The sequence below is a fragment of the Nyctibius grandis genome (assembly GCF_013368605.1).
Source record: "Nyctibius grandis isolate bNycGra1 chromosome W unlocalized genomic scaffold, bNycGra1.pri SUPER_W_unloc_2, whole genome shotgun sequence".
Classification (NCBI taxonomy): Eukaryota; Metazoa; Chordata; class Aves; order Nyctibiiformes; family Nyctibiidae; genus Nyctibius; species Nyctibius grandis.
The window spans coordinates 3738903-3751008 of record NW_027167473.1 but is presented as its reverse complement, the minus strand read 5'-3'; the positions used below and the strand labels follow the sequence as shown (position 1 = coordinate 3751008).

The following is a 12106-nucleotide window of genomic DNA, read 5'->3' as shown; positions in this document are numbered from 1 at the left end:
TCTTCGGACACCGGCCATAGCAGAAGGCGAGAACGGGAAAAGAAGCCGGCCCGAGAAGAAGGGCGAGACTCTCGTGATCCCCCCGCTTTATACTGAGAATGACGTGTATGGGATGGAATACCTTCGTTGGTCAATTTTGGGTCACCTGCCCTGTCCGCTCCTCCCTGCAGGTGCGACCCCCCCCTGTGGCTCTTCACTCGTAAGCAGGGAGGAATTTAGCAGTGACCTTGGTTTCTCTAAGAATAAGTCCAGCAAGAGCCTTTCTGCATAACATCCCTACCGGTGCCTCAGCGATAACTACAGACTTCGAGCGTCATCAGTCCTGGAAGCAGACACTGTCTGCAAAACATGCAGTTAGCTTCAGAAAGTGCAGTTACTTAGAAGAGACTGAGCTGAAAGTAAAAATCACTGAAAGGAAAATTGGTTCTGTTCTAGGCCAAACCAGGACATGAGTCCAGTTTCTTCTCCTCAGATGGTGACCCCGACGTGATACTGATTTAGTAGTAAATCGACGACAAGTTTGGGGAACAGCCCAGAAGGAGGTACACCGGCTGGAGGACGGCTCAGCGGGACTGAAGACCGGGGCGGGGCGGAGGATGACCCGCAGGAAAAGAAACGTACGTTGCAACGGGACACCCAGTGAGGTGAGCAGCTGGGGAAAAGGAGATGGGCCAAAATATTTCTAAAGAAAAAAGTGTGATAGTAAGGCTTCTCCTACATATCCTCTCGAAGAGAGGGGTGAAATACGATGAGCATTTTCTCCGGAGACTGTTGGTTTGGTGTCGAGAGCATGGGTTCCCTTCGGACCCCCAGAGCACTTTTAAGGTGGACACTTGGGAAGCTATTGGAAAGGTTTTATGGGACGCGATAAGCAGTGGGGAAAAGGAGGCGAAAGAACTGGCAACTGCATGGAGGGCTGTTCTTACTGCTCTTCAAGAAATGAAAGCAGAGAGGGCTGTTGCAGCAGGGGCTTTTACGGCTCTGCGTCCAACAGAGGTTAACCCTGGGGCAAGAGGTCTTCGTGTTTTTGGTCAGCCGCCAATACCGTTTTTTTCAACCCCCTCCGCACCACCAGAAGAGCAGGAGAAAGTTGAAATACTCCTTAAACCGACAAGGGAGCCCCCTAAACCAGAGGAAATGGAGGTTGATGAGCATTGGCCCGAGCCTCCCCCCCGCCTCAAGCCTCCGCGAGCCGCCAATCGCTCCGAATACGAATATCCCCCTCTGCCCCCGTCGTCTCCCCCATTGCCTGCCGGCGGTCCAGGGAAGGTTAAGGATCCGGTGGTTTGGGCGGAAAAATTGTTGGCAAAATTACAAGAACTGGAAAGACAGAAGACCTTAACCGAGCAACAACATAAGGAGGAGGTGGATAAGCTGATACAACAACAATGGGAGGAGCAGAGGAGACAAGAAGAAAGGGAACGCGTACGCGGGGGGGCCGAGGCGGCTGGAACTAGCCGAATGAGAAACATGGGTGGGAATGTTGGAATGCACTCTGTCATGGGGAACGGGGGAGGAGACGATCCGCGATTACGGTGGCGAGGAGTTATACAGAATGCGCTAGTGGAGGGGGAGATTCTGCCCACAGCATTCCCAGTTATTTTGGGAAATCGCAGAGAACCACCGCGCTGGGTAGGGTTACAGTGGGAGATTGTTAAGGAGGCACGGAAAGCAGTACAACAAAATGGGTTGCATGCACCTTATACCCAAGCATTTATAAATAATATCTTTATGTCGATGCTCCTAACACCCTTTGATTGTAAGCAATTGATGGCGATGATTTTAACCCCGATGCAGGAACTCTTGTGGCGAACGAGGTGGCATGACGCAGCACAAGCTGCAGCGGTGGAAAACCTGGGGAGGGGAGATAATGATCCACTTTTAGGGATAACATTTGACCAACTGGTGGGAGAAGGGCAGTTTAGCGATCCACAACGCCAGGCACGACTTAGACCAGAAGCCTTGTCACTTACTGCCGCCTTAGCCCGAGAGGCTTTTAAAACCCTCCCAGAAGATGGGAAAGTAATCCCTGCCTATACAAAAATAAGGCAAGGTCCATCTGAGCCTTATATGAAATTTTTTGAAAGATTGCGTGAAGCATTGGAAAGGGCATCGCTGACCGATATAGCTCGAGAGGCGTTGCTAATGTCGTTGGCAGTCGACAATGCTAATCCTACTTGTAAGCGCATCTTACAGACACTACCCAGAAATTCTAGCCTGGTAGAAATGATGGATGCGTGTGCGCGCGTAGGAACAGCGGAAGAAACAGCAGGATATATAGCGTCAGCCTTTGCGGCTGCGGTGAAACCTCTAGTACGATCAGGGAGAGGCGATCAGGGACCAAAATGTTACAACTGCGGCAAACCGGGACACCTTAAGGCTCAATGCCGAGCAAAAAGTAACGGGTTTGCAGGGACCTGCAATCGCTGCCGGAAATATGGTCACCGTGCAGATGAATGCCGATCTAGATTCACTAAGCAGGGAATTCCATTGGGCGAGCGCGAGGAGACCCAGCGCGAGGACACAAAAGAGGTCTTCAATCCGGGCTGCCTGGATGGCTGTGCTCACAGCTGAGAATCGGATAAGAGGGGTTGGGGGTTTTGGATCAACAGGCCAGGCTGACATTTATCTGGCAATGGATATCAGTAAGGCGAAACCAACGGAACGGTGAAACAGTTGGGGTCCCCAGAGCAAGGGATGTTGAAAATACCTTAGACACTTGATTAACATAGATATACAAAACAAAGGGAAGCTTTTACAATTTGAAGAGTGGTAATGGCTGTAAGATAAGGAGACTCCAGGATGGTCTCACTTCAGATGGCTGGGCCATAGGATGGGCAATGCATGAGATAAGGGAATTGCAACAGCTACCCGAAGGATGTGGCCTACGTGATCCTCAGACTGAGTTTGCGCAGAAGCAGGGGTCAATCAGCGAACACAGTGAGGAAGACTACCGGCCTTCATCTGAAGACCCCCGACTACCACCAGGGAAAACAACTGCGCATGCGAACGGACATTTGCATATCTCATGGCTATGTAAATGACTTCTCGGAAATCCTATGACTATGTATAACGTTATGGTATATATTCTCTGAAAATTTGCCAAACCGGCGGAGCACTCATGGTGGATAATCCCCAGTGCTGCCCAGCGCTGCAATAAAGAATGCCTGCTTAATAACACACTCTGGTGTTATTGAGTTTTCTTTCGGACTCCTTACCCAGCCGCACCTAGCTTCCCACTTCGGTGAGGAAAGTTAGAAAGCAAGGGGGTTTGGAGATCTCCGATTTTTGTATCAGTTTTGGCGAGCCAGGCAGGAGACTCTCTGTCCGGCTGCAGGACCCCTGGGTCGGAGACTCCCTTGGCCGGCCCCGGAGACTTCCTGGAGGGACTCTCCGATTCGGCGGATCCATGTGGGGACAGACAAGGACCACTGGTAAGAAAAGGCATTCTTTCTGTGTTTGTTTTGTTTTGTTTTTGTTTCTGTTTTGGGGACCAGTCATTTGGAGCTACTCATAAGTCGCGGTTCGTGAGAACCCCGCCGGGTGGCATACATTTGCATGTACGATTTGTATTAATCATACGGTTAGTGCAGTCGTTTGTTTGTGCATTTGTATTTGATTTTGACATTTGCATGTACGATTCGTATTAATCTTCTGGTTAGTGCGATCGTTTGTTTGTGCATTTGTATTTGGGGCTACTCATAAGTCGCGGTTCGTGAGAACCCCGCCGGGTGGCATTTGGTTACATATGCGTAGTAATACGTATGTGTTTGGTATACGCGTATTTGAAAATCTTTGAATAACCTGTGTCGACATTTGTCATCTGAGGAGTAGCAGCTGCTGTTGTTCACTTTGTGATCTCTGTACCTTTGTTGGTCTCCCCGAGGTTTTGGCGGGGGGGGCGAGTGAATGTTCAGAGGAAAATGTGTTTATTGTAACTTGACTTTGTATCTGAACTTGTATGATTGTGTGAGTGAGACGTACAAATACGTACGAAGTGAGTGAAATGTGTGCTATAGTAATTGTTAATCGTTGTCTCTGTGTGTGTAAGTGTTCGGGCCCCAGTCCCTGTCTTTGTGTGTTATAAATGTTTGAATGGGAAACCAACAGGGTAGAGTTTTGAAAAAGAGCCCTTTGGGCTGCATTCTGAGTCACTGGAAAGATATTGGGGGACCACCTGGAGGAAGTGCGAGTCGTAAGACTCTGATAAAATATTGTAATCAGTGGTGGCCTTTATACAAGTTATATGATGGAGAAAAATGGCCTGTTAACAGAACTTTAGATTACAATACTTTGTTACAACTTATGTTATTTTTAAGAAGGGAAAGAAAATGGGATGAAGTGGGTTATGCAGATATGTTCTTTACTCTGTGGAATCACCCAGAGTGGCAAAAGGAATGTGGAATTAATTTAGCACCCCAGGACCCTATGGTCCTGGTGATAGGAAAAAAAAAAAAAAAGGCAAAATGGGAGGTTAAAAGGATGTTGCTTGGCTTGTAGTATTGTACAAAAGTGTTTAAGGGTTGGTGCACAGAATGAAAGATTAGATAGAGAAGGAGATGCTGCTGGGAATTATCAGGATGATCCTGAAAAGGTTGCGAAAGGATCTGAACTAATTGTGAAAACCCAGGAGCCTGACTGGGAGGATGTGGACGCAATGTTGGATACTGCGGGGAATGCGGTGTTTGTGAAAGTGGCCAGAGCCCAGGTGCAGGCTCTGATTCTGCCTGGAATTCTGCCGGGAACAGTGGATCTCTGTTTTTGGGACAATCGGCAGATGATATTAGGAGAAAGCTACAGAAAGTGCAAGGAATGGATGTGAGAGATTTAGAGAGGTTGCTGGAGACTGCATGACAGGCGTGTCGGAATAGGGAGACTCGGAGGGGGAGAGCGAGGGCGGAGCGGCTGCCGGTGCTGCAGCGGCTGCTCTGCGCACCGCGGGGGGGGCCAGAGACCCTCTTGGAACTTACCGGGAAATAACACTAACGCTGTGAGACGAAGTGCAAGTGCCCCACCGAGGGGAAACCAACCCCTCCTGAAAGATCAGTGTGTGTATGTAAACAGATGGGGCATTGGAAAAGGATTGTCCGAAACTGAAATCGGTAATGGTTTCTGGTATAGGAGCTGACTGATTGGAACCAGGGGAATCTTCCCTAGCAGAACCCTGGGTAAAAATGCAGCTTGGGAAAGGAGGGAAAACTGTAGAATTTCTAGTAGATACATGTGCCACCTTTTTCAGTATTGAATCAGACCTTATTGTCAATAAGCAAACAAAATATTAACATTGTGGGAGCAACTGGGCAGGTTGAGAAAGCTTTCTTTTGAAACCATTAGAATTCAAAATTGGAAAAAGTGTAGGAATTCATAAATTTCTCTACCTGCCTGATGCTCCTAGACCACTTTTGGGAAGAGACTTGTTAGAACAATTGAATGCTGAAGTAAAATTTAAAAATGGAGAGATTGAGTTTAAAGTACCAGAAAAGAATCACATTGAAATTTTGTTTGGCTCTCACTGAACCCCAAATTAAGGAAGAAATTATACACGAAATAAAGAACCAGGTATATCCAGGAGTGTGGGCCTCAGGAATGCCTGGAAAAGCTAAAAATGCAGAATGGATTGTTGTTAAACTTAGACAGAACACGGCCTGTTAGGATAAAACAATATCCCCTGAAATTGGAAGATAGGCGAGGAGTGAAAAGTGTTATAGAGGACTTGCGTACTTGGCAGGATCCCTTAAAGAGACAGTGTCGCCCTCCAGCCCGCTTTAAACTTCAGCTTGCGCCCTTCGCCTGCTTTAACTTTGGCTTGCGCTTCTAATCTGCTTTAACTTTGCCTCGTTTCTCCTGTGTACCCCGGATAGTTCTGATCTGTATCACGTGTCTGTATTACGTGTTCACCTCTCAGGGATGTACGGGGTGGGAGTTCTTGTGTGTGGAGTTCCGGTTTTCTGTGTGTGCCTCTCAGGGACAATTGGGGTGGGGGTTGTGTGACGAAAATCCCTGTTTAGCCAGAGCCTTGTGAAGATTTACGTGCCGCCATCCTGAGACGATTAACCCCCCCCGGCTTGTTGTGTTTGTAGACCAGAACTTCATCAGAACTTTGTGGCTTGTGTGCCTGGATTGTGTAACTGGTGCATCCGAATTCTGTGTGGAAAATTACTTGGTAACTAGGATCTTGTGTGAAACCTGTTTGTGCATCCTGATTGTCAGGGTCCTATACTTACTTGCAAGTATCCTTGGTGATCAAAATAACATTGCTAGACATAAAATACATATCTAAAGAATATATCTGTTAGATCTCATTGCACACGTTTTTCCCCAAACCACGCATGCGCCTTCCAGCTCTTCTGGGAGAAGGTGCTGGAACATTCCTTATTGGGTTGGGGGTGTGGAAATCCATTTTCCTACTGCGTATGCAGACCCCAACTCCAGCAGACCAGGGCAGCGTGACCACCAGTCTCTCGGTCGCAACGCAGGCAGCGAACTCATCTGCGAATAGCCGAACGAATCGTAAGAATTAAAAAGGACAGAATGTGGCTGTCACCAGGAGCTGCAATTACGCTTTTGGTTGCACTCTTCCTTTCAACTTTTATTTTAATCATTCTTGGAATACTTAATCTTCTGGCTTTTTATGGTTATGATTTATCCTGTAATTGTCATTGGCCTTGTGTTTGCAATTGTGGACAAACACCTCCTTCTTCTGATCCCCCAGAGCCATAAACCTCCAACATGGCTTGAGATACTTTCTATTCTCTTTCAATTGTTGAGATATTAAGTTTCTGTTCTCTTTAAACTGTTGCTCTTTAGATTGTTAAGATATTGTTAAAAATTTGCCAAGATTGTTAAGATATTGTTAAGATAATTATGTACATATCAAGACGGTGGACAAAGCTGTCCACCCGGTATGTAAGTGTGTCCTGTTTTATTTGTTACGTGGAACAATATTTTAAGTTTGCTTTATTGTTAAAATACAAATTTCCATATGAGGGCTGCCACATTTTTCAATATAACTTTCATGAGAGAGATAAATTATGTTTGCCTACAACTTTCTGTTTGAAAAAGCAATAAGCAGTATTTTTAACTAAGGTCTGAAGACTAATTTTGTTTGAATTTATTTCTGTCTGACAAATTGTTGATTGACATATTTAAGTTGTTAAACGATGAAACAAAGAGGCATTGCCTTCGTGTAGTATTCTTTTCATGACTTCCAAGTGCCCAGTGAATTAAGCACATTCTGTTTTAACATGTTATGTGGTTGTGTAATGTTGTTGTCCTTATTGTGTATTGTCACCGTTAATACTGTACAACTCGTACCTACCTCATCACCGGGTGGCATTGAATACACCAACCAAAGCCATCCGTTGTACAAAGTGTTTGAATCTGTTGATTGTTTGCATTTTAGGATTATAGCCAACTGATTGTAAAAAAGTTCAAATGCTCTTTTCCTACTTTACTATCCTTTTCTTCTCCCACCACCACGGGATCCCGAAGACAGCGATCTGGGACAACATAACAAACTTTGAGCCACGGGGTGGTGTGGAGGACCATAAAATGGACTCTTTGGGGCAGACAGCAGGTGCGTTTAGTTATTTCGGGATCTGTTACCGAGGCCTGTGGACACGTATCCATTGGAGGAGACCTACATGGAGACACATGCCCATTGGACAACACGACTCCATGGACTAGCCGCAGGATCCTTACAGCCTCCCTGCTTCCCCCCCCGCTGCTGCTGCTGCTGCTCCCTGCCGCCGCCTGCCTTCTCCTCCGGGCGGTGCCTACTTCTGCTTCTTCGTCTGTACACCCCCCCACCACCGAGGAAAGAGGACCGACGGCACACCCTTGGATCTGTAGTGGTGACTAACCCTGCTGCTCTCTCCACTCTCCTGCTTAGTTTTCTCCTCTCACTTCCTACCTTTCCTATTGCTTTGTTTTCTCTCTGCCCTCTCGTTCAATAAAGCGGTCTGAGTGGCAGCATCTGATCTAGTTTATGCCTTAATGTCGTTCTCTCTTCAGAGTATAACACACCTATTTTACCTGTTAAAAAATCTGATGGCAAAACTTATCGATGGGTGCAGGATTTGCGAGCAATAAATTAGATACTTAACGGTTTGTATCCAGTAGTGGAAAACCCATATACTTTGCTGACCAGTTTAAAGGAAACCTATGAATGGTTTATGGTCACCAGTGCATTTGTTTAAACCTGGGAACTGGGTTTACGTTAAAAATATTTCAGGTAACCCTCTCGAAGAGAAATGGAGCAGTCCTTTTCAAGTTTTGCGGTCAAGCTTGAGAAGCACATTGCCTGGATGTACTACTTGAGAATCAAGAAGGCACCCGAAGGACCATGGAAATCCCAGCTCACAGAACCCACATCTGTAAAGTTAACTCGAGACTGTTAATGATTATATTGTGTTTCTGTTTTTGACACCACCTCTGATATTGTTAGTGTTTGTCATTATACTAACAGCTTTAAATTGCCTTTTATGGTATAAATTGAAGAAATTAGCTATGGAAATTTGGATCCTACCTAAGGTAATGAACTATGAAAACTTGGAACCTTTGTAAAAGAATTTACAAGTAACAAGTAAAGGGGGGAATGAAACAGTTGGGGTCCCCAGAGCAAGGGATGTTGAAAATACCTTAGACACTTGATTAACATAGATATACAAAACAAAGGGAAGCTTTTACAATTTGAAGAGTGGTAATGGCTGTAAGATAAGGAGACTCCAGGATGGTCTCACTTCAGATGGCTGGGCCATAGGATGGGCAATGCATGAGATAAGGGAATTGCAACAGCTACCCGAAGGATGTGGCCTACGTGATCCTCAGACTGAGTTTGCGCAGAAGCAGGGGTCAATCAGCGAACACAGTGAGGAAGACTACCGGCCTTCATCTGAAGACCCCCGACTACCACCAGGGAAAACAACTGCGCATGCGAACGGACATTTGCATATCTCATGGCTATGTAAATGACTTCTCGGAAATCCTATGACTATGTATAACGTTATGGTATATATTCTCTGAAAATTTGCCAAACCGGCGGAGCACTCATGGTGGATAATCCCCAGTGCTGCCCAGCGCTGCAATAAAGAATGCCTGCTTAATAACACACTCTGGTGTTATTGAGTTTTCTTTCGGACTCCTTACCCAGCCGCACCTAGCTTCCCACTTCGGTGAGGAAAGTTAGAAAGCAAGGGGGTTTGGAGATCTCCGATTTTTGTATCAACGGGTAACACTAAAAGAACCTGGTGGGAAAACTTGCGTGGTCATTATGTTGATTGATACTGGAGCGGACGTTACCATAGTCAAGAAGTGTGGCCTCATTCGTGGCCATTTGAGATCCCCCCTACGCCCATTATGGGGGTCGGGGGAATACAGACTACTAAAATCAGTAAAAATGTGATTTGTTGCAAATTGAAGGATGGGAGTACCTGTGCAATAAGACCATATGTGATGCCTGTCCCCATTTGTTTACTGGGGAGGGATGCATTAAGTCAATTAGGGGCACGTTTGGTAACTAACAGTGAGGGGTTTTAGTGGCGGCCATTGATGAAGGGTGACCAATCCTAAAACTAACCTGGAAAACAGAAACCCCAGTTTGGGTTGATCAATGGCCGCTGTCTGCAGAAAAAGTCGCCCACCTTGAAAGCTTGGTACAGGAGCAACTGGAAAAAGGTCGTATTGAACCCACAACAAGCCCATGGAACACTGAAAGGAAAATTGGTTCTGTTCTAGGCCAAACCAGGACAGTTGGTGATGCCCGAACCAAAGTACTGTTCATTCACTCAGAGGGGGTACATCTGTCACAATAATTTATACACATTTTATTTAATCAAATAATTCTATAACTTGATTGACCAAGAAGGGGCTTTCATTTTGTCAGAAATTAAGGTGTAAATTATTGAATCCTGCTAGTAAAGTATTGTTCAATTTCTCAATCTTCATATTGTTAGGACACTTTTTCAACAAAATAATATAGGATAGCAGGAAAAAAACAAGTATAGCTGCACACCCTAAACTGTGGGGATCATTTGTAAATTTGCAAATTGACTTTATTCAAATGCCTAAATGCTGTAATTTTGAGTATGTCATTTTAGATATGTTCTCAGGATGGATAAACATGCAGATGCAACAACTGTTGCAAAAAGCAATTGCTGAAAGAACTATTTCCTTGGTTTGGTATTCCCCTAACACTAGACAGCAATATGAGGACACGTTTTACTGGACAAATAATGTAGAAAATTGGTGCAGCTCTATAAATAGAACCAAAGTTTGTGGAAGACCCTCAGCCTGCAAAGAGCTGTGCTTTACTTGGGGAGCATAAGATTTGCTTGGGAACACTGCACTGAGAATAGTTTTTGCTTGCTTCTAAGATAAAGGAGCCGAGACCAGTTCACAGGGCCTTTTGAGGCATGTAACAAGTAAACATGTGTTGAAGGTCAGTTCTGAACACAGAGCTGAAAACAAGGAATGGTTGTTGATGTTTTGAGTCCAGAACACTGGCTCTTCCCAGAATGGGTGATGAGTGCTTAGTGTGTGAATGTTGATGTTATCTTGAACTGCCTAGTCTGGCTCCTGCATTGTAGCAGTTAAATAGGGTAGTAGCATAACAATAAAAAGCCTTAGGCCTTTCGGCTTCAGGCCCTTGCATCCTCGATCTCAGAGTCTGTGCCTTCCTTGCCGCCCGCTGCAAATGGCGCCCGAACAAGGTTGAAGATTAACGAAGAAGCGGCGGCGACTCTGATCGAAGGATTGTCAGGGGCTAGCGTGCGCCAGGACCGGAGAGTCCCCAGGACCTGAGAGTCCCCAGGATCGGAGAATCCCCAGGATCAGAGAATCCCCAGGACCGGAGAGTGAGTCCCCAGGACCGGAGAGAGAGTCCCCAGGATCGGAGAATCCCCAGGATCGGAGAATCCCCAGGACCGGAGAGTCCCCAGGACCGGAGAGTCCCCAGAATCAGTGAGTTCCGCGATCGCAATAAACATGGGACAGGCTAGTTCCCAAGAGCATAAGCTCTACACTGAGGTATTACAGCGTATATTACGCGAACAGGGCTATAAGGTCCAATTAGCGAAATTGGTGCAGTTATTAGTATGGATCAAAGACAACTGTACCTGGTTCCCTGTATCAGGGACTTACGATGCAAAGATTTGGGCGAAAGTGGGAGTAGAAATACAAAAACGGAACACGTTGCAGTCTGATATTCTAAAGGATTTAGAAGCAACGTGGAGGGTTGTTTTTACAGCAGTCTCTGCACTCCAGCCTGCAGAGGAGTACTTGCAATCTCTGGCATCCACTCCTATTAACACCTTAGTGGATGTGAAGGAGCAACAGGAGCCTGTATATGAAACAGTCTCCGGAGAATCAGACGATCCTTACGATCTTGATTTCACAGATCTAGACATACAGTCCAATTTATACCCACCATTAACATCGGTAAAAGAAACGGCTGCAGCCGTCCCTTCGGTGCGGGGGGTCTCGCAGCCGGCAGCAGCAGCGGCAGCGGCTACGGACGGAGCACAGTTAACACCAAGAGCTCCTCCGTATCCTGCGTCTGCCGAGCCACCTATTGGCTTTGCTGAAAAGGCATCAGAGTCTCATGTAACGAAATACAAAACGCTGGCAGAAAATTGTAGAGAGGAAGCTGCTCGTAAAGGAGATTTTGCCATGCTGACGGCGATGCCGGTAATCTATCGCCCATATCATTCTCCTGAGTATCGCTACCTTAGTTATGAAATGATTAAGGAAGTACGGGCCGCGGTGAGAGACTATGGTTTGCACAGTAACTATACTTCAAATTTAGTAACAGTCATTGGGGAATCCTATACTATGACACCACATGATTGGAAGTCACTTTTACGGATGATTTTAACACCTGCACAGTATTCAGTGTGGCTGGCAGAGTACCAGGAGGCTGTTTCTGCAGACACTTTGGAAAATAGGCAAGAATATTTGGGAGTTAATCAGTATGAGACACCAGAGGTACAGGCACGGTTACCTCGGCAGCGTTTACAACAGATCTCTGCATTGGCTTTAAAGTGCCTGAAACGCGTTCCGGAGGCAGGGAAACGCCAGCCCTCTTTTGCGGCAGTCAGGCAAGGAGCTC

General features: G+C 46.1%; 1 long non-coding RNA gene across 1 annotated transcript; it reads left to right on the top strand.

Annotated features, from left to right (window-relative positions):
* The first annotated feature begins 654 nt into the window (after positions 1-654).
* On the top strand, positions 655-9109 carry LOC137677173 (uncharacterized). The gene is made up of 2 exons (XR_011050228.1): positions 655-3434; positions 7492-9109. It is a non-coding gene; the product is annotated as an uncharacterized lncRNA (long non-coding RNA).
* The last annotated feature ends 2997 nt before the right edge of the window (positions 9110-12106 follow it).